Below are 21,549 nucleotides of genomic sequence, written 5' to 3'. Positions count from 1 at the left end.
CTTTGTTGTGACATTTGCCAGCAAATAAAGGGCTCCAATATAACGCCCACCACAGACATCCCTCATAGTGTCCAGCAGGCCATTACAATGTGTGTACCTGGACCACTGCGGTCCACTCCAACCTGATGGTGCATACAAATACATCTTAGTCGTTGTCGATTCTTGATCTAGATTCCTGTGGGTATGGCCACAGCAGTCGGCTGCCGCTTGAACTGTTAAAAAAGATTTGCTGATCTTTATCGGTACATATGCGGTTGCAGCATTCACTCGGATTAGGACCCTGCATTTGCCTCTAGGGCATTCAGGGACACCAAGGGGACGATGGGTGTTGAACTCCATTACTCCTCACCATACCACCCCAAAGGAAATTCGGTTGTAGAGAGGAAGAACTGTGATCTACAGCAGTCCTTAACAGCTAGAGTATTAGGTTCTGGCCGCAGCGGGCTTTATCACCTATATGGGGTCTAGAGAGCACTGAATAATCTGCCAAGACGGTCCTTGGGGGGACGAACTCCCTATAAGGTTCTCTTTGGGATATCTGTGTATGTCCCAGATCTTGATGGTTCTGGTATGGTGGCAGCACAAAACACCTTTTGACATAAATGAATATCTCACTCTCTAACAGAAGCTTCAGCAATTTCAAGATGATAAATTATCCACAAGTGCTGCAACTTTAGGAATAAGGGATAAAACAAAAAACATCCACTGGCTGGATTCCTAAAGTTGGGGATCTGGTTCGTGAAAAGATTGCTGTGAAGAAGGAATTCGGTCCATCCTACAGAGCACTGGTCTCAGTCCCTGGAATACAAGGTACCAGAACTGTTATCTTGCCACCATTGCCTGGTTCCCGAGGAAACAGATTTGTTGCGATTGACAACGTCAAACTACACCATGTGGCCGATCCTGCACAGTAGACCCCTTGGGCAGTTCCCGATCCCCTCTCACTACCCAACAGATCATACCTCTTCAGAATAGAGTGACCAACACTACTGTGGACTATGTAACAATGTGCAAAAATGCTATAAATTCCTCCTCGACCATGGGGAGGGCGGAAAATGAGCTTTTGCTGGTTCCAGTTACCACTTCAACAACAACACCTGTTCAAGAGTTAGCGTTCTTATACACCAATACAACACAGACTGATGGCACTATCTATTATGAGCCTCCATGTGAAGTGGATCTATCTACAAGTACTGCAATTGCTCCTGTCTTTGCAAAGACTGGCTCTGGTTACTTTATCAATATTGATGACTCTTCTTCAGACTCATCCACTCCAGTGATTGAAAATGTGTCACAGACACGCAAGCTATATCTATGGCTCAAACGAATTACTTAATATACACCTGGAACTATTTTTGGTTCTGTCTGACATTTTCTACCTTATTTCCATGGATTGGTTTTGTGACTGTTTTTTTCTTGCTTATTAATGGTCATTACATTCTTGAATGCGCCCCTGTCGCACCAGTGGATGAAGTCTTAACTCTATATCACTCCTCACACAAGGTCCGCAGAGACTTGTCCTCGGTGAACATTTCAGCTGTACCCATTACTGATGGGATTGTGTGGGACAAAGTTCCATTTGAAATATATGGGCCCACTGAGATTAGCCAAATATCATATGTATTTAAAATATCTATGACAGATGTTATTACACCCAGTGTTGTATCTGATGATTGGGATGTCCAGACAGTTGATTCTATGTTAACTGAAATGAAAGACTATTCAGTATTTGAAAGTCATGATGTATATGTAAATACAATGAATAATGGGGAAATGTTCTGCTACAATAATTGGGGACATTACTACCTGCATCTTGCTACTAGACATAGACCATTACTTAATTACACACAGTGAGAACATTGTTCGACACCACCAGTGGGAAAAGTTATTTAGAGAAATTCACTTATTTTACTGGGCATGACACACGAAATTCCGAGTCATATTTTTTTAAATTACCACCATCAAAAATTAGGAAAATTTTGCTAACAGAAACAAAACTGATATATTCAGGTTCCTTTGTTTCCCGTCTTGCCATTGAAGTTTACGATCGCTGGAAGAACAATATTGATTTAAAGAGTGTATGGGGAACACACATTGGCAAATACAGGGTAGGGGAAGCCCTGTTCAGAGCATGCCTGATTCCTGTACAATTTTTTTTTTTTAAATGACACTGTTCAACAGACGTCCTGCCTAGGGTTAGCAAAGATAAAATAAATGAACACGCCCAGTATCCCCACACGGCTACGTTTAATGATTGGCAATTCTTTCTGAATAACACCGAAGAAGAGCTAGATGCAAAGATTCATTCATGCTGGTACCTATAATTCTTCACTTTACAGTCCTGGCGGGTGGTTAGTTTGGCCAATACCAATGGATGTCAGGCGCGTTTTTTAAATTCCTCAGGGGGTTTAAAGATTAGCTGGCCAGATCCTCGCTTTATCTCAGGTCAACACACGGGGATAGTTACTACATACAGTGTGGATAAACTGTGTCAACAATGGGTACAGTCTAACACGTTAGCCGCAGCTAAAGAACACCTTAACACACTTTCTGAAGATATAGACTTGCAGGACTTCTTGTTAGGTCCTAGGAAACAGCGCTCTAAAAGATATATCTATGCAATGTATAATGGGATATGGAAACTTTCTCAGATAGAAGCTGCTGCACGTATAAGGCAGATAGATTAGGAAAACTTAGAAAGGGCTTTGGCGGTTGTCGATAACAGCATGAACACCCTGTCCAACAGAATTTATTCACTAACAAACATTTTGTCGTCTACGATAGATATCATTCAGACAGACATGTCCCGTTTATATCATGGCCAAAGTCAGCTGCGTTCTATTATGCAGCTTGGTTGGACGTTACAAACATTAAAAAATGGCCGTATTCTATGGAGGTACGTTAACGGTAGTGAATTATTCACTGCTTTTAATTTATCTAGGAAACAACAGACAATGGCGAGTTTCACCATGCTTCATATGGAGAGATTAGAAAAGTTGCCTTTTACGATTGAAGAGAGTCCTTCGACTGTCTGGCTCCTACATGGCATCATGAATCTGCCCATAACCACCTTTCGTTTTTCGAGATGCCTGAAACATCTTGCCATAGGCAGGTATGAGCGTCTGGGGGATAGCTATATAAAGGAAGAGTGGGAGTTGAACTTTGATTATAAATGTCTGAACGGCGAAACATAGATCTTTCTTAGCGGAAGCAAATTTGAGATTACTGTTAGTCATTCAATGATCTGCAAGCAGGTGTCCCTTCACAGCCATTGCAATGCGGGGGTCGTGAACTTGGCCTGTTTCCTGAAGGGTACTCCCGTCTCTTTGATTTGACCAGCATTTCGTGTACTTTCCAATGGCAGTTATGTGGTGCTGAGCGATCAAAGCTGTTGCGGTATGCGACCGGGAATTGCCTACCCAATTTTGGTCTCTAAGGTCGTTACGTGTTGTGTACATGTTTTATTCCCCCCCACATGAGAGATAAAGGTATCAGAAATGTGGCCTCACATTGATACTATTAATGTAAATTATGACAAGCTGAGCAGGCTAAAGGTGCTACTGTTTCAGAAGCAGGTCGTTTTGACATCTGCTAGAGAGACGTATGTTCTCCAGATTGCGAGATCATCAGCCGAGATACAATCCAATCAATCAATCAATTTATAAAGCGCACTACATACCCGTGAGGGTTTCAAGGCATTGGGGGAAATGGGGGGGGGGAGGGAGTGCTGCTACTGATCGAAGAGCCAAGACTTGAGGAGTCTTCTGAAGGCGAGTAGGTCTTGGGTCTGGCGTAGGTTGGTCAGGAGGGAGTTCCAGGTCTTGGCGGCAAGGTAGGTGAAGGATCTGCCTCAGGAGGTCTTTCGCTGGATGCGGGGGGGGACGGCGAGGGCGAGGATCGAGGAGCGGAGCTGGCGGGTGGGGGTGTAGAACCTGAGTCTGTTGTTCAGGTAGGCAGATCCGGTGTTGTGGAGGGCCTTGTGTGTGTGGGCGAGTAGCTTGAATGTGATCCTCTTGTCTACGGGGAGCCAGTGAAGGTCTCTCAGGTGGTGGGAAATGTGGTTGCGGCGAGGTACGTTGAGGATCAGTCGGACTGAGGCATTTTGGATGCGCTGGAGACGTTGCAGGTGTTTGGCCGGGATGCCTGTGTAGAGTGCGTTGCCGTAGTCTAGCCTGCTGCTGACGAGGGCCTGTGTCACGGTTCTTCTTGTTTCAGTCGGGAGTAGATCCTTCGGAGCTTGCAGAGGGTATTGTAGCAGGAGGAGGAGACTGCGTTGACCTGTTTGGACATGGAGAGGGAGGAGTCGAGTGTGAGAAAGTGCCTCTTTCTAGCCTTGTTACCCCCACTTTTGGCCTGTTTGTGAGTGTATGTCAGGGTGTTTTCACTGTCTCACTGGGATCCTGCTAGCCAGGGCCCAGTGCTCATAGTGAAAACCCTATGTTTTCAGTATGTTTGTTATGTGTCACTGGGACCCTGCTAGTCAGGACCCAAGTGCTCATAAGGTTGTGACCTATATGTATGTGTTCCCTGTGTGATGCCTAACTGTCTCACTGAGGCTCTGCTAACCAGAACCTCAGTGGTTATGCTCTCTAATTTCCTTCCAAATTGTCACTAACAGGCTAGTGACCAGTTTCACCAATTTACATTGGCATACTGGAACACCCTTATAATTCCCTAGTATATGGTACTGAGGTACCCAGGGTATTGGGGTTCCAGGAGATCCCTATGGGCTGCAGCATTTCTTGTGCCACCCATAGGGAGATCTGACAATTCTTACACAGGCCTGCCAGTGCAGCCTGAGTGAAATAACGTCCACGTTATTTCACAGCCATTTACCACTGCACTTAAGTAACTTATAAGTCACCTATATGTCTAACCTTTACCTGGTAAAGGTTGGGTGCTAAGTTACTTAGTGTGTGGGCACCCTGGCACTAGCCAAGGTGCTCCCACATTGTTCAGGGCAAATTCCCCGGACTTTGTGAGTGCGGGGACGACATTACACGCGTGCACTATACATATGTCACAACATATGTATAGCGTCACAATGGTAACTCCGAACATGGCCATGTAACATGTCTAGGATCATGGAATTGTCATCCCAATGCCATTCTGGCATTGGGGAGACAATTCCATGATCCCCCAAGTCTCTAGCTCAGAACCGGGTACTGCCAAACAACCTTTCCCGGGGTCTCACTGCAGCTGCTGCTGCTGCCAACCCCTCAGACAGGTTTCTGCCCTCCTGGGGTCCAGCCAGGCTTGGCCCAGGAAGGCAGAACAAAGGACTTCCTCAGAGAGAGGGTGTTACACCCTCTCCCTTTGGAAAAAGGTGTTAGGGCTTGGGAGGAGTAGCCTCCCCCATCCTCTGGAAATGCTTTCATGGGCACAGATGGTGCCCATTTCTGCATAACCCAGTTTACACCGGTTCAGGGATCCCCCAGCCCTGCTCTGGCGCGAAACTGGACAAAGGAAAGGGGAGTGACCACTCCCCTGACCTGCACCTCCCCTGGGAGGTGCCCAGAGCTCCTCCAGTGTGCTCCAGACCTCTGCCATCTTGGAAACAGAGGTGCTGCGGCACACTGGACTGCTCTGAGTGGCCAGTGCCAGCAGGTGACGTCAGAGACTCCTTCTGATAGGCTCCTCCAGGTGTTGCTAGCCCATCCTCTCTCCTAAGTAGCCAAACCTCCTTTTCTGGCTATTTAGGGTCTCTGATTTGGGGAATTCCTTAGATAACGAATGCAAGAGCTCATCAGAGTTCCTCTGCATCTCTCTCTTCACCTTCTGCCAAGGAATCGACTGCTGACCGCGCTGGAAGCCTGCAAAACTGCAACAAAGTAGCAAAGACGACTACTGCGACCTTGTAACGCTGATCCTAACGCCTTCTCGACTGTTTTCCTGGTGGTGCATGCTGTGGGGGTAGTCTGCCTCCTCTCTGCACAAGAAGCTCCGAAGAAATCTCCCGTGGGTCGACGGAATCTTCCCCCTGCAACCGCAGGCACCAAAGAACTGCATCACCGGTCCTCTGGGTCTCCTCTCAGCACGACGAGCGAGGTCCCTTGAACTCAGCAACTCTGTCCAAGTGACTCCCACAGTCCAGTGACTCTTCAGTCCAAGTTTGGTGGAGGTAAGTCCTTGTCTCCCCACGCTAGACTGCATTGCTGGGAACCGCGTGTTTTGCAGCTACTCCGGCTCCTGTGCACTCTTCCAGGATTTCCTTTGTGCACAGCCAAACCTGGGTCCCCGGCACTCTAACCTGCATTGCACAACCTCCTGGGTTGTCCTCCGACTTCGTGGGACCCTCTTGTGCAACTTCGGGTGAGCTCCGGTTCACTTCACTTCGTAGTGCCTGTTCCAGCACGTCTCCGGGTGCTGCTTGCTTCTGAGTGGGCTCTTTGTCTTGCTGGACGCCCCCTCTGTCTCCTCACGCAATTGGCGACATCCTGGTCCCTCCTGGGCCACAGCAGCATCCAAAAACCCTAACCGCGACCCTTGCAGCTAGCAAGGCTTGTTTGCGGTCTTTCTGCATGGAAACACCCCTGCACGACTCTTCACAACGTGGGACATCCATCCTCCAAAGGGGAAGTTTCTAGCCCTTGTTTTTCTTGCAGAATCCACAGCTTCTACCATCCGGTGGCAGCTTCTTTGCACCCACAGCTGGCATTTCCTGGGCATCTGCCCACTCCCGACTTGATCGTGACTCTTGGACTTGGTCCCCTTGTTCCACAGGTACTCTCGTCAGGAAATCCATTGTTGTTGCATTGCTGGTGTTGGTCTTCCTTGCAGAATTCCCCTATCACGACTTCTGTGCTCTTTGGGGAACTTAGGTGCACTTTGCACCCACTTTTCAGGGTCTTGGGGTGGGCTATTTTTCTAACCCTCACTGTTTTCTTACAGTCCCAGCGACCCTCTACAAGGTCACATATGTTTGGGGTCCATTCGTGGTTGGCATTCCACTTCTAGAGTATATGGTTTGTGTTGCCCCTATCCCTATGTGCCCCCAATGCATTCTATTGTGACTATACATTGTTTGCACTGTTTTCTATTGCTATTACTGCATATTTTGGTATTGTGTACATATATCTTGTGTATATTTGCTATCTTCATACTGAGGGTACTCACTGAGATACTTTGGCATATTGTCATAAAAATAAAGTACCTTTATTTTTAGTATATCTGTGAATTGTGTTTTCTTATGATATTGTGCAAGTGACACTAGTGGTACTGTAGGAGCTTCACTCGTCTCCTAGTTCAGCCTAAGCTGCTCTGCTAAGCTACCTTTTCTATCAGCCTAAGCTGCTAGACACCCCTCTACACTAATAAGGGATACCTAGGCCTGGTGCAAGGTGTAAGTACCTCTTGGTACCCACTACAAGTCAGTCCAGCCTCCTACATTGGTTGTGCAGCGGTGGGATACGTACTTTGCAACTACTTACCACTTTGTCATATTGTACTTTTCATAAGAGAAAAATATACAAAACAAGTTCAGTGTATGTACACCTAACCAAAAAGTTTTGCTTTTCTCCTCTCACTTCTTTGCTAAGTACTGAAAAGTACCTCTAAAACTTTCAAACAGTTCTTAAAAAGTTTTATACGTTTTTTTCTGTCCTTTAAAAAGTTCTGAAAACTTTTTCTGTCCCTTAAACCTTTTTCTATTATGTCTGGTACAGGTCAAACTCTGGATCTGTCCAAGACTGCATATGACCACCTTAGCTGGAAGGCAGCAAGGAGTCTCTGTGTTGATAGAGGTTTAGGGGTAGGGAAGAATCCCTCTAGAGAACTGTTGGATAATATGCTCATTGAACAAGATAAGACCTTAGTTGGCACTTCTGTTGAGAGATTAGCTGATGGTTCCCAATCTGATCCTGGGGCACCCCTAGCAAAGGATTTAGAAGGAAACCTTCCCAACCTGCCCATTAGCAGGCCACCTAGCATAGCTGGTACTAATGTGACTTCACATCACAGTAAGAGTGTTACTTCTCATCACAGTAGGAGTGTTACTTCTGTAGGCCAGAATGTTAGAGTGCCATCTGTTAGGGACAGGTCTCACTCTGTTCATTCACACCATTATTCTGTGTCAAGGCATGCCCAACCCACCCTCCCTGAAGACAGAATGTTAGAAAGGGAACTCAATAGATTGAGAGTGGAAGAGTCCAGGCTGAAGCTTAAAAAGCAACAGCTGGAAATAAACAGGGAAGCATTTGACTTAGAAAAAGAAAGACAGAGGTTGGGGTTTGGACCCCATGGTGGCAGCAGCAGTATTCCAAATAGTCATCCTGCAAAAGAGCATGATTCTAGGAATCTGCACAAGATAGTTCCCCCTTACAAGGAGGAGAATGACATTAACAAGTGGTCTGCTGCACTTGAGAGGGCCTGTGTTGTACAGGAGGTCCCTCAAAGGCAGTGGGCTGCTATCCTATGGCTATCTTTCAGTGGAAATGGTAGGGATAGGCTCCTTACTGAGAAGGAAAGTGATGCCAATAATTTTACAGTTCTTAAGAATGCACTCCTTGATGGTTATGGCTTAACCACTGAACAGTACAGGATCAAGTTCAGAGAAACTAAAAAGGAGTCTTCACAAGACTGGGTAGACTTTGTTGACCATTCAGTGAAGGCCTTGGAGGGGTGGTTATATGGCAGTAAAGTTTCTGACTATGAAATCCTGTATAACTTAATCCTGAGAGAGCATATTCTTAATAATTGTGTGTCTGATTTGTTACACCCGTACCTGGTAGACTCTGATCTGATCTCTCCGCAAGAATTTGGAAAGAAGGCAGACAAATGGGTCAGAACAAGAGTGAACAGAAAAGTTCATACAGGTGGTGACAAGGATGGCAAGAAGAAAGATGGTGAGAAATCTCAGGTTAAGCATGGGGATAAGGGTAAAACCAAAGATCCTTCTTCAAATCCTAAACACTCTTCAGGGGGTGGGGATAAAACAAATTCTTCCTCTTCTTCTCAACCCACACACATTAAAAAGCCTTGGTGCTTTGTGTGTAAAAACAGAGGCCATAGGCCTGGGGATAAGTCCTGTCCAGGTAAACCCCCTGAGCCTACCACCACTAATACATCAAGCTCTAGTGCCCCTAGCAGTAGTGGTACTAGTGGTGGGACTGCTGGCAACAGTCAAGCAAAGGGTGTAGTTGGGTTCACTTATGGGTCCATCATAGAAACTGGGGTAGTCAGTCCCAAGACAGTTTCTGTCACACCTAGTGGCATTGGCCTTGCCACACTGGCTGCTTGTCCCCTTACAATGGATAAGTATAGGCAGACAGTTTCAATAATTTGTGTTGAGGCCTTGGCCTACAGGGACACAGGTGCCAGTATCACTTTGGTGACTGAAAACCTAGTGCATCCTGAACAACACATCATTGGACAACAGTATAAGATTATTGATGTCCATAACTCCACTAAGTTTCAACCCTTAGCTATAATTCAGTTTAGTTGGGGTGGAGTTATTGGCCCTAAGCAGGTGGTGGTGTCACCTGGCTTACCTGTAGACTGTCTCTTAGGTAATGACCTAGAGGCCTCAGGTTGGGCTGATGTAGAGTTTCATACCCATGCAGCCATGCTGGGTATCCCTGAGGAATTGTTCCCCCTCATTTCTACTGAAATGAAAAAGCAAAGGAGAGAAGGCCTGAAAACACAGGATCCCTCTCCAACAACAGGTAAAAAGGGTATCACTGTATCCCCTAACCACCCTGCCATTCAGGATACCATTCCTGTGGTGGGAGAAACCTATCCTGGGGTGGCACTTGTTCCAAGGGAATCATCAGCTGGCATAGCTGTACTCCCTGAGGTGGAAGTACCTCTCTGTGGGATAACGAACATTGGTGAGAAAAAGAGCACCATTTTAGTTAACATGGAGCATCCCTCCAACCCTCCCAGAGAAACTTTAGTGCAGAAACCTTGCACTGCCTCACAACACTTAGGACAGCATCCCTGCCCTAGTATGGAGCTCATAGGACAGCATCCCTACCCTGCTCCAACTCAAGAGAAACAGCATCCCTGTTCTCTCTTCCAGCCATATGGACAAAGTTTTTGCCCAGCTATGGCTTTTCTGAGACAGCATCCCTGTCTGGCATTCTCATCACTAGAAATAGGTTCAGTGGACAAATCCCACTGCTCTAAACTAAAACTTACTGATAGAAACTCTGAAAATACATCTTCACATTGTTGCTTAGCTAAAAAACTTCAAACAGGGTGGTTTACATCCCCACAGGGAAGTAACCGTATAGTGGATGATAAAGGGAGTAACCAGTCTATTGCAGAGCTAGTCTCTACTTATCACCACTTAGACAATAAAGTCTCAACTGGCCAAGGTTAGCCTTATTGTCCTTCGTTTGGGGGGGGGGGGGCGGGTTGTGTGAGAAAGTGCCTCTTTCTAGCCTTGTTACCCCCACTTTTGGCCTGTTTGTGAGTGTATGTCAGGGTGTTTTCACTGTCTCACTGGGATCCTGCTAGCCAGGGCCCAGTGCTCATAGTGAAAACCCTATGTTTTCAGTATGTTTGTTATGTGTCACTGGGACCCTGCTAGTCAGGACCCCAGTGCTCATAAGGTTGTGACCTATATGCATGTGTTCCCTGTGTGATGCCTAACTGTCTCACTGAGGCTCTGCTAACCATAACCTCAGTGGTTATGCTCTCTCATTTCCTTCCAAATTGTCACTAACAGGCTAGTGACCAATTTCACCAATTTACATTGGCATACTGGAACACCCTTATAATTCCCTAGTATATGGTACTGAGGTACCCAGGGTATTGGGGTTCCAGGAGATCCCTATGGGCTGCAGCATTTCTTGTGCCACCCATAGAGGGATCTGACAATTCTTACACAGGCCTGCCAGTGCAGCCTGAGTGAAATAACGTCCAAGTTATTTCACAGCCATTTACCACTGCACTTAAGTAACTTATAAGTCACCTATATGTCTAACCTTTACCTGGTAAAGGTTGGGTGTTAACTTACTTAGTGTGTGGGCACCCTGGCACTAGCCAAGGTGCTCCCACATTGTTCAGGGCAAATTCCCCGGACTTTGTGAGTGCGGGGACACCATTACACGCGTGCACTATACATATGTCACGACATATGTATAGCGTCACAATGGTAACTCTGAACATGGCCATGTAACATGTCTAGGATCATGGAATTGTCACCCCAATGCACAGATGGTGCCCATTTCTGCATAAGCCAGTCTACACCGGTTCAGGGATCCCCCAGCCCTGCTCTGGCGTGAAACTGGACAAAGGAAAGGGGATTGACCACTCCCCTGACCTGCACCTCCCCTGGGAGGTGCCCAGAGCTCCTCCAGTGTGCTCCAGACCTCTGCCATCTTGAAAACAGAGGTGCTGCTGGCACACTGGACTGCTCTGAGTGCCAAGTGCCAGCAGGTGACGTCAGAGACTCCTTCTGATAGGCTCCTCCAGGTGTTGCTAGCCCATCCTCTCTCCTAAGTAGCCAAACCTCCTTTTCTGGCTATTTAGGGTCTCTGCTTTGGGGAATTCCTTAGATAACGAATGCAAGAGCTCATCAGAGTTCCTCTGCATCTCTCTCTTCACCTTCTGCCAAGGAATCGACTGCTGACCGTGCTGGAAGCCTGCAAAACTGCAACAAAGTAGCAAAGACCACTACTGTGACCTTGTAACGCTGATCCTGCCGCCTTCTCGACTGTTTTCCTGGTGGTGCATGCTGTGGGGGTAGTCTGCCTCCTCTCTGCACTAGAAGCTCCGAAGAAATCTCCCGTGGGTCGACGGAATCTTCCCCCTGCAACCGCAGGCACCAAAGAACAGCATCACCGGTCCTCTGGGTCTCCTCTCAGCACGACGAGCGAGGTCCCTTGAACTCAGCAACTCTGTCCAAGCGACTCCCACAGTCCAGTGATTTTTCAGTACACGTTTGGTGGAGGTAAGTCCTTGCCTCCCCACGCTAGACTGCATTGCTGGGAACCGCGTGTTTTGCAGCTACTCCAGCTCCTGTGCACTCTTCCAGGATTTCCTTTGTGCACAGCCAAGCCTGGGTCCCCGGCACTCTAACCTGCATTGCACGACCTCCTGGGTTGTCCTCCGACTTCGTGGGACCCTCTTGTGCAACTTCGGGTGAGCTCCGGTTCACTTCACTTCGTAGTGGCTGTTCCAGCACTTCTCCGGGTGCTGCTTGCTTCTGAGTGGGCTCTTTGTCTTGCTGGACGCCCCTTCTGTCTCCTCACGCAATTGGCGACATCCTGGTCCCTCCTGGGCCACAGCAGCATCCAAAAACCCTAACTGCGACCCTTGCAGCTAGCAAGGCTTGTTTGCGGTCTTTCTGCATGGAAACACCCCTGCACGACTCTTCACAACGTGGGACATCCATCCTCCAAAGGGGAAGTTTCTAGCGCTTGTCTTTCTTGCAGAATCCACAGCTTCTACCATCCGGTGGCAGCTTCTTTGCACCCACAGCTGGCATTTCCTGGGCATCTGCCCACTCCTGACTTGATCGTGACTCTTGGACTTGGTCCCCTTGTTCCACAGGTACTCTCGTCAGGAAATCCATAGTTGTTGCATTGCTGGTGTTGGTCTTCCTTGCAGAATTCCCCTATCACGACTTCTGTGCTCTTTGGGGAACTTAGGTGCACTTTGCACCCACTTTTCAGGGTCTTGGGGTGGGCTATTTTTCTAACCCTCACTGTTTTCTTACAGTCCCAGCGACCCTCTACAAGGTCACATAGGTTTGGGGTCCATTCGTGGTTCGCATTCCACTTCTAGAGTCTATGGTTTGTGTTGCCCCTATCCCTATGTGCGCCATTGCATTCTATTGTGACTATACATTGTTTGCACTGATTTCTATTGCTATTACTGCATATTTTGGTATTGTGTACATATATCTTGTGTATATTTGCTATCTTCAAAAACAGCCACAACAGCAGAGAACTTTTCATCATCGTCAAGGAGTTCTCCAACCCCAACGCCAACGCCGTCACGCCCTCACAGGATTTGTGCGAATCCCTCGCCACCTTCTTCCATCGCAAGATCAGCGACCTCCATGACAGCTTCGGACAGCAGACCCAACCAAACATCACCGAACCCGCACCCCCGGCCATCACCCTCAACAACTGGACCCACATCAACACTGAAGAAACCAAATCCACCATGAACTCGATCCACTCCGGCGCCCCTTCGGACCCCTGCCCTCACTTCATCTTTAATAAAGCCGACGACATCATCGTCCCGCACCTCCAGGCCGTCATCAACTCTTCTTTTTCTTCTGCTACCTTCCCCGAATGCTGGAAACACGCCGAAGTCAACGCCCTACTAAAGAAACCTACGGCTGACCCGAGCGACCTGAAAAACTTCCGCCCCATCTCTCTCCTGCCTTTCCCAGCCAAGGTAATAGAAAAGACCGTCAACAAACAGCTGACCACCTTCCTGGAAAACAACAACCTGCTCGACCCTTCACAAACCGGATTCCGAACCAACCACAGCACGGAAACCGCCCTCATCTCAGTCATAGACGACATCAGAACCCTGATGGACAACAGTGAAACAGTCGCCCTCATCCTCCTCGACCTCTCGGCTGCCTTCGACACCGTCTGTCACCGCACCCTAATCACCCGCCTCCGCTTCACCGGGATCCAAGGCCAGGCCCTGGACTGGATCGCCTCCTTCCTCTCAAACCGCTCCCAAAGAGTTTACCTCCCTCCGTTTCGCTCAGACCCCACCGAGATCATCTGCGGCGTACCTCAAGGCTCATCGCTCAGCCCGACACTCTTCAATGTCTACATGAGCCCCTCGCCAACATCGTACGCAAGCACAACATCATCATCACCTCCTACGCCGACGACACCCAACTTATACTCTCCCTCACCAAGGACCCCGCCAGCGCCAAGACCAACCTACAAGAAGGTATGAAGGACGTCACAGATTGGATGAGGCTCAGCCGCCTAAAGCTGAACTCTGACAAAACGGAAGTCCTCATCCTCGGCAACACCCCATCCGCCTGGGACGACTCCTGGTGGCCCACGGCCCTCGGCACCGCACTGACCCCCACAGACCACGCCCGCAACCTTGGCTTCATCTTGGACCCTCTTCTCACCATGACCAAGCAATCAACGCCGTGTCCTCCGCTTGCTTCCTCACCCTCCGCATGCTCCACAAGATCTTCCGCTGGATCCCCGCCGACACTAGAAAAACAGTGACCCACGCCCTCGTCACAAGCCGCCTGGACTACGGCAACACCCTCTACGCTGGGACCACCGCCAAAATCGCCTGCAACGCATTCAAAACGCCTCGGCCCGCCTCATCCTCGACGTACCCCGCAACAGCCACATCTCCGCACACCTGAGACACCTGCATTGGCTCCCAGTCAGCAAAAGGATCACCTTTCGACTTCTCACCCACGCACACAAAGCCCTCCACAACAAGGGACCGGAATACCTCAACCGACGCCTCAGCTTCTATGTCCCCACCCGCCTCCTCCGTTCCTCTGGTCTCGCGCTCGCTGCCGTCCCTCGCATCCGCCGCTCCACGGCGGGTGGGAGGTCTTTCTCCTTCCTGGCAGCCAAGACCTGGAACTCCCTCCCCACCAGCCTCAGGACCACTCCGCATTCCTGAGACTCCTAAAAACCTGGCTTTTCGAGCAGCAGTAACCCCCCCTTTCCCCTAGCGCCTTGAGACCCGCACGGGTGAGTAGTGCGCTTTATAAATGTTAATGATTTGATTTGATTTGATCATACTGAGGGTACTCACTGAGATACTTTGGCATATTGTCATAAAAATAAAGTACCTTTATTTTTAGTATATCTGTGTATTGTGTTTTCTTATGATATTGTGCAAGTGACACTAGTGGTACTGTAGGAGCTTCACTCGTCTCCTAGTTCAGCCTAAGCTGCTCTGCTAAGCTACCTTTTCTATCAGCCTAAGCTGCTAGACACCCCTCTACACTAATAAGGGATACCTGGGCCTGGTGCAAGGTGTAAGTACCTCTTGGTACCCACTACAAGCCAGTCCAGCCTCCTACATCGAGGATGAATCCTAGATTGCGTGCATGGTTGGTCGGAGTTGGTGGGGTTCCCAGTGTGGTTGGCCACTGCGAGTTGTCCTAGGCTGAGGGGGTGGGTCCGAGGATGAGGACCTCCGTCTTGTCAGATTGCAGCTTCAGACGGCTGTTTCTCATCCATTCGGCGATGGCCTTCATACCCTCGTGGAGGTTGCTTTTGGCGGTGTGCGGGTCTTTGGTGAGGGAGAGGATGAGCTGGGTGTCATCTGCGTAGGAGGTGATGCTGAGGTCGAATTGGCGGGCCACTTGTGCGAGGGGGGGCCATGTAGATATGGAACAGTGTTGGGCTGAAGGAAGAGCCCTGGGGTACGCCGCAGATGATGTCGGTAGCTTTGGACCGGAAGGGAGGGAAGCGTACTCTTTGGGTTCAGCCGTAGAGTAAGGAAGTGATCCAGTCTAGGGCTTTGTCTTGTATTCCGGCTTCGAGGAGGTGAGCTATTAGGGTGCGGTGGCAGACTGTGTCGAAGGCGGCAGATAGGTCCAGGAGGATGAGGGCTGATGTTTCGCCGTTGTCCAGTTGGCATCTGATGTCGTCTGTGGCAGCTAGAAGGGTGGTCGCGGTGCTGTGGTTCCGTCTGAACACGGACTGGGAAGGGTCCAGGATGTTGTTGTCTTCGAGGTGGCGGGTCAGTTGCATGTTGGTGATTTTTTCCATGACCTTCTCCGGGAACAGGAGCAGGGAGATGGGATGGAAGTTCTTTGAATCTTTAGTGTCAGCTTTTAGCTTCTTGAGGAGGGCGTGGATTTTGGCGTGCTTCCCACTTTCCCGGAATGTTGCTGTTTCGAAGGAGATATTGATGACCTTCCGTAGTTGGGGGGAGATGATTGCGTCGGCTTTGTTGAACACGTGGTGTGGGCATGGGTCAGACGGTGATCCTGAGTGGATGGAGTTCATGATCTTGAGTGTCTGTGTCTTTGGCGTTGGTCGAGGAAGTCAGGTGGTTGGTGCGGTGGTGTTTGTGGGGAAGGGGTCTGGTGTGGTTGTGGTGAAGAAGCTGTTGTGGATGTCTGTGATTTTCTGGAGGAAGAAGGTGGACAGAGAGTCGCAGAGTTCTTGAGATGGTGGGATGTCGTTGACGTTGGTGCTGGGATTGGAGAGTTCTTTCATGATGTTGAAGAGCTCTTTGCTGTCGTGTGCGTTGTTATCCAGGCGGTCTTTGAAGGAGGATCTCTTGGTTATTCTGATGAGTTGGTGGTACCTGCGGGAGGCGTCTTTGAGGGCTGTGTGGTTGTCGGGGGTGCGTTTGTGGAGCCATTTCTTTTTTAGTTTCTGGCAGTCGCGTTTAGAGGCTTGGAGCTCGTCGGTGAACCAGGCGGCTTATTTGCAGGTTTGGTTGTTTGGGGGGTTCTTGAGTGGTGCTAGGGAGTTGGCACAGTTGGTGATCCATTGTCTGAGGTTGAGAGCGGCGGTGTCTGGGTTGGTGGGGTCGGTAGGTGGCTTCTGGGCAAGGGTGCTGGTTAGTAGATCTCCAGCAGCGGCGAGGTGGTTGTTGGGTGCGGCGGTGCTTGGTTTGTTTCTTGAAGGTGAAGTGGATGCAGTGGTGGTCGGTCCAGTAGAGTTCGGTGGTGTGGTCGAAGGTGACGTGGGCGCTTGTGGTGAAGATGGGATCAAGCGTGTGGCCGGCGATGTGGGTGGGCGTGGTGACAAGTTGTCGTAGTCCGAGGTTGGCGATCAGCGTGGTGGAGTTGGGGTCATTGTTATTCTCTAGGGGGAAATTGAGGTCTCCGAGGAGGACATAGTCCGTGGAGGGGAGTGCGTGGGTGCTGCTGAGTTTGGTGATGGAAGGGAGGAGGGAGGGAGGAGCAGCTGGGAGACGGGAGGGAGAGGCGAATGGGGGCGCGAGGGGGGCGGGCCGCAGGGACGCAGCAGTAGGGGAACAGTGAGCAGCTCAGAGAGAGCCAGAGCGGGGGAGCGCACTAGGGGCAAAAACAGGCACAAAAGCCAGAAAAGGCACAAAAGAGGAACAAAACAGATGGAAAACGGCACAATAAAAACAAGGCAATGAAACAAAGCACAAAAAACAAAAGGTACAAAAGCAGAAGTCTAGCGACGCTTACCAGAAGCCCACTAGACACCAGGGATGAGGCGCAGGCGGGTGCCTGCGGGTGGAGGAGGGCCTCGAACACGCGAACACCAGCGTGGGCGGGGGTCAGGGACATGGATACAGCTAGGTGGTGCTGCGATCGTGGGGGAGCGAGCTCCAGACCAAAGGTAGGTCAGAGGTTGCTCACCCTCGACGCGCAGCGACCGCCATTAAGAAGGGAGGAGGAGCCGCTGGGAGGCGGGAGGGAGAGACATGATATATCTGTGAGAAAGGGGTAATCTCCGTTTAATCACGACATTCCCTGAGATGTCATACTTCTGAGTCCATGCGTAAAGGCTGCCACAAATCACCTTTAACTGTTTGGGTTTTTGGTGAGGTACTGCTAGTGAGATGAAGGGTTGGGACTACAGTTGCCACTTGTTGAAGGATAGGCATAGTCATCTACAAACATAAGTATTGTCACCCTCGAACCAGCAGTCTTGCCCAGAGCAAGAGTCCAAACTACGACAGGACCAGAATACCTCAACAGGCAGCTCTCCTTCTACAGCCCGACCCGACATCTCTGCTCCACCGACCTCGCCCTCAAAGACGTCCCACGTGTCCGCAGAACTACAACCGGCGGTAGATCATTCTCGCACCTCGCCGCCAAAATGTGGAACACTCTTCCCACCCACCTGTGCCAGACCAAAGACCTCCTTACCTTCAGGAAACTTCTCAAGACCTGGCTGTTCCAGCTGTAGCAGCACCTCTCCCCCTCTCCTCAGCGCCAGGACACCCTCGTGGGTGAGTAGTGCGCTTTACAAATTCCTGATTGATTGAAGAGCATGAGTGACACCTCTGCTCTGCCCACGAAACGCAGTAGTGGCAGTTACCTTCCATACCCAGTTCTTTTTAAGGCTAAATGTAAAGTAGAGATACTTATGTACATATGTATATAGAGGCGCACCCACACCCCTCCTTTAGAATAGCAGTCGCTGAGAAGGGCAGGTCATTTATTGATTCATGAAACATTCCCATGACACTGAACCAGGCCTACAGCTGCGTAGCTTTTCTTCCTCATTGTAGGAGCTTTATTGGCAGTCATAAATTCTAGAATAGAAAAGGAAGCTAACTCACCAACGAAGCGCTTGGTAAATTATAGTCCAGCAGAAACAACAGTAACGATCCTTATTTGATAAGGTTTTGAAGAGTTGCCTGACCTACTCTAGCTTCTGCTGAGAGTATCAGACTCTAAGCAATAGTGTTTGGCAAATGTGTTAATAGATTTCCATGCTGCAGCTCTACAGATTTCTGCAGTAGAAACATTTCTGAAGTGTTACCTGCTTTTTCTCTTCTATGAGCTCTGGGTTTGCCTGGCAATAGTTGGTTTGTTGGAACAGCAGTACCATAATGACATGCATGCCACTGGATGTAGATTGTTTAGAAGTAGCCAATCCTTGTCTTATATGGCCACAGTTTATAAAGAGTTGATTTGTATTTCTGATGTCCTTGGTTTTATCTAACAAAAAAACAAGATCCCTTCTGATATATAACTAATGAAAAGCCCTCTCTGCTGGTGTAGAGGATTGGGAAAAAATATAATGGTCTGACTGATGTAAAAATCTGAGACAACTTTAGTCAGGAATGAAGGATGTGTTCTTAAACCCACCCTACTTGAATGACAAACAGTGAGATTTCTATTGACAATAAAGCATGGAACTCACTGCCTCGTCTAGCTGAAGTGAATGCATATTCAGAAGACATTTTCCATGAATGAACGATCCTGCAAAGTAGCCCTATGTTCAAAAGTAGAAGCCGTTCATTCTGCCAGTACCAGATTTACCTCCAAAGTTGGAGATGCATTTCTAACAGGAGGGAATACTTTTTAAGCCACTCTTGACAATGTTTTATGACAGGTAATTTAAAGAATGACATTTGTTGTGGTGATTTTCTGTATGCAGTTATAGGAGCAGGATATGTACGAGTTATACAGTAAAGGACTGTCACTTTCTTTGAGTATTACTACCTCTTCCTTCTACCATTCCTCCCTGATCCGAACCCTTGTTCCTCCACAGAGTGTGACTACAAGGGGCAACTCCCTCCCCTTGTTCACAGACCTGAGGCAATTTGCCTTTACACCATAGGGTTAGAGACCCTGCACTGTGTGTGTATTACTTAGGGCTTTACCACAAGCCGAGTACTGTTTTTCAGATAGCTTTGCATGGTTGTTTGTGTGACCCACAGCATGGTTTTTACACACTAGTGTGCAGTGATTTGTAGTGAGTTCTCACATACACTGTGTTCACGTTTTGGTATTTTAATTCACTTTTTTCTCCTTATTAGGCCTTCCTCAGATACCTTGAACAGGTAGACCCTGTGTGCATTTCAATGCATGTGCTCACGTTTTAGCTGAGCCAGCTACCCCCATCTACAGGAGGGATCCTAGGCCCTGACGAATGCCCCTGACCATTTCGGCTATATGAGAGGGCAGAAACATGTTGGCCATATAATTTTGGATGACACCGTGAACCACTATGTTAAAAAGTGTCTCAATTTGTTTTTAATCTTACCATCAAACACCGTCATTAAAATATTAAACTATAAGGGTGATTTGTGAGGTAATTTTAGCATTCCCCTTCAACTGGATCCCCGCTTTATCCAGAAAGATACAATTTCAGCACTCCCTCAGAGTTATTTTAACAACGAGGCTGAGTCTGCCCTGGTGGTATCATCTTACCTGGTTGGGGGTAGATGGTCAAATGATGAAGCATGACACTATACCGAGTGTGGGACCACCTAGTCTGTAAACAGAACTCCCCCACCCATCTCTGAACACTCGAACGTCACTACCACTTTCCATGCCTACAATTTGATCACCAAATCGGTGACCTACTTACCTGTGAAACGGGCCAGAGGGGCCCGCTCCAAGAGTTCCCCAAACACGTTGTGTTATAGTTGTGCGTATGTGTGTGTGTGTGTCACTCTCCTTTTCCTCCCTCCCTCCCTTGTGTGCTAGGCAGCTGTATTCACCATCGTCGTCTTCGTTGGTGTTCCAGGTGGGGTGCATGGCGTAGAAGAGCATCGGGAAGACTAGAAGTTCCGGTTCCATGGCACCGTTGATCTTCTCTGTATCTCTGTTGGTGAGTCTTTGGTCTTCTATGTTCTGGTTCCGCCAGGCTTTTGATGGAAATCGTGGAGGTTTGCTGTGTCATGATATAGTGGGCGGTATCTTGTCTTCCGCCTACCTGTTGATGCCTACCGCCGTGGTGAGTGGTGTTAACGCCCTGGCGGATGGTTTGGTATATTGGCTGTCTATGGGAGTTATCACCGCCATGATCTTAATTTGGCGGTAATTACCGCCAGCCTGTTGGCGGTATTACCGCCACTTTAACAGTCACCGCCAATGTCCAAATGATCTCCTATGTGCCTAGCTCCTGGAAAGTGCCTCTGGTACAAGAGTGTAACTCCTGGGAAAGCATCTTTGCGTGCATATACACTAATACGCATGGTACGCTTTCACTGGCAGTTCTCCCTGATGTACTTCGACAAGCAAAACTGGATGTACAATAGTGTCAATGACACTGTCTGCGATTCGCAATGGGGTCGCAAATGACCTACCTCATGAATATTCATGAGGTAGGTCGCAATTTGCGACCCTATTGGTAATGGCGGCACTCACAGGGATGCTGGTGTCAGCAGACCACCATGTCAGTGACTGCTTTTAAAATAAAGCAGTATTTTTCTTTTTGAAATGCATCCCGTTTTCCTTTATGAAAGGTTTTCTTTTCATTTTTTCAGAGCAGGCAGTGGTCCGTGGGTCCACTGCCTGCTCTGAAAAAATGTTTTCGCATGCATTCACTAAGGGGAAGGGGTCCCATGGGGACCCCTTACCTTTTGTGAATGGGTTAGCACCAGTTTGAAATTGGTGCTAACTGCAATTGTTTTGCGACCGCATTCGCAGTCACAAAACAATCATACATACCATGTAGATTCGGTATTAGGAAGGGACGCCCTTGACACGCCCCTTCCTAATACTGAATCGCAAAACCCAAACTGCGATTCGGTAACAAGCAACCGAATCAAATCGCAGTTTGGGCTTTGTACATCCCAAAAAGCATTTTTCTAGTTGCAAAGGTGCCGATTCTGCGAATCGGCCACTTTGCGACTAGAAAAATGCTTCGTACATCTGGCCCCTCTTTTCTTGAGTAACACAGAATTACTAAATTCCTCCAATTCTGCCCACCCCTACTGCTTACTGTAATCAACCTGCCTTGCTTTTTCACAGCCTTCTGTCAGCAAAGGTAAATGTGTCTTTCGCTAAAGTGTCCTTAGCTCACCTTTGGTAACGTGGCTTCAGCAGTAAGGCCTAGGGCACACTCGAAGGTAAAGAAAAACAAAATGGAAGTCAGAAATTTCAATACAGTGTAGAAAGAAGAGACAAAGAACTTCAAGATTCAAACCAAGTTTAGATAAACAAGACTATTTAATAATTACTCAGAAGCA

General features: G+C 48.5%; 1 pseudogene; it reads right to left on the bottom strand.

Annotated features, from left to right (window-relative positions):
- The window catches only part of LOC138278789 (zinc finger protein 84-like), a 113,891-nt pseudogene that overhangs the window by 85,902 nt on the left and 6,440 nt on the right, over positions 1 to 21,549 (bottom strand).

The sequence above is a fragment of the Pleurodeles waltl genome, unplaced genomic scaffold, assembly GCF_031143425.1.
Source record: "Pleurodeles waltl isolate 20211129_DDA unplaced genomic scaffold, aPleWal1.hap1.20221129 scaffold_58, whole genome shotgun sequence".
NCBI classification, from domain to species: Eukaryota; Metazoa; Chordata; class Amphibia; order Caudata; family Salamandridae; genus Pleurodeles; species Pleurodeles waltl.
Note: the sequence above shows the minus strand (reverse complement) of the source record. Positions and strands in the feature narration are given on the sequence as shown.